This window comes from Oryzias melastigma, linkage group LG16 (assembly GCF_002922805.2).
Source record: "Oryzias melastigma strain HK-1 linkage group LG16, ASM292280v2, whole genome shotgun sequence".
NCBI classification, from domain to species: Eukaryota; Metazoa; Chordata; class Actinopteri; order Beloniformes; family Adrianichthyidae; genus Oryzias; species Oryzias melastigma.
The window spans coordinates 11,508,265-11,509,826 of NC_050527.1; the positions used below are offsets into that span (position 1 = coordinate 11,508,265).

At 36.7% G+C, this 1,562-nt stretch overlaps 1 non-coding gene across 1 annotated transcript; it reads left to right on the plus strand.

Moving 5' to 3' along the window:
* Positions 1 to 328: 328 nt before the first annotated feature.
* On the plus strand, positions 329 to 401 carry trnar-ucg. The gene has a single exon. It is a non-coding gene; the product is annotated as a tRNA-Arg (tRNA).
* The last annotated feature ends 1,161 nt before the right edge of the window (positions 402 to 1,562 follow it).

Genomic DNA, 1,562 nt, shown 5'->3' on the forward strand with positions numbered 1-1,562 from the left:
CTCGTTGGCTGGTGAAGGATCTGGGTTCAGTTTCCAAGATGGGCAATGAGCTAAAATCCAGTGAGAGTCCCAATATGAAACCGCTCAGGGTTCTGCCTAACTGGATCTCTCTGTGCCATAAAAATACAGAGTTCTGTCAGGAAGAACATCCAGCTTAAAATTCTCACCACCGATTCTAACCACCTGTGTGAATCAGTGAAGGCTGAGGTGATCTCTGTCAGGATCAGCTGAAAGGTGAACAACAACAGAGTTTGCATTTTACTTAATGATGCCACAGTTGTTAAGGCGAAAAGTTTGATTTCACACTTCAATTTAATTGGGTTTTACAGACCATGTGGCCTAATGGATAAGGCGTCTGACTTCGGATCAGAAGATTGAGGGTTCGAGTCCCTTCATGGTCTGTGTCATCTGATCTGGATCGGAAGTGGAAGGTGCTGAGATGTTTTATGTGCTGGATTAGTTCCGTATGAGTCATTTTCAGTTCACAGTCAGAAACTGATTATGAAATCTTCATTTCTACTGCTTTATGATCAATCAGTTGATGTTCTACTTATTGAAGATCAGTCATTGGATTGTTAATAGAACGGGACAAAAGGAGAGTCTCACAGACGCTGATCAATGCAACACCTTCAGTCAAGTGGATTTTCAGTTTTAGCTCCTCTTCCTCTGAAGCAGAAAGCAGACAAATGGAAGAATCCAGAATCTGCAGGGAGAGGAATCCAACCATCCAATCTAATCCATCGTCGATATAGACTCTCAATCATTCGGGTCATGATAAAACAAAAAAATCAAATATCAAAGCTTTAGGCGCCAAGATGTTCCACCTCTCATCCAAGCAGCTTCTTCAATTCAGTTGTGAACTCATAAAATAACCAAAGAAGCCCCTTTATTCCTGAAATTAATGCTATAGCGCAGGGGTGACAAACTCAAACGTACAGGGGGACAAAATCCAAAACACACCTGAGGTCGAGAGCCAAACAGTTTAAACATTTATTGAACACTTTGAAGCTATAATTTTTAAACTTTAAAGCTGCAGTGTGGTTAAAGACTCACCTGTTCTCAGCTGCATTTGATTAATATGTATTCAAAAGTTTACGCCCGCACTGTTTATCTATGTTTGTTTTAAATTAAAATATTTTTACTTTCTTTTAATTTTATTTTAATGATGACATTTTTACTATTTCTTTTGATTGTCTTTTAATGTTTTATGTAAAGCACTTTGAATAATCTCTGTACATGAAATCTGCTATACAAATAAACTTGCCATGTAACTTTTTAACATAATTATGAACTAGATATATAGCGTTACCTGTGATAATACTAGTGTGAATGCTGTAAACTGAATTTAGCCTCAGAAGATGCTAGTGCTGATAGTTGAAGATGCTGAAATTGTTAGCTGAAAACATTGAAGCTGTTTGCCTGCTAAAATATTAGCTAAATGCCAAATTAGCATTAAAAAAATAACTGTTTTGGTTAGCCACAACAGCTAGCATGTAAATGTTAGCTTAATTTCAAAATAGCATAAAAATAAAAACAAACAAACAAAATAAAAACCTTAGTTT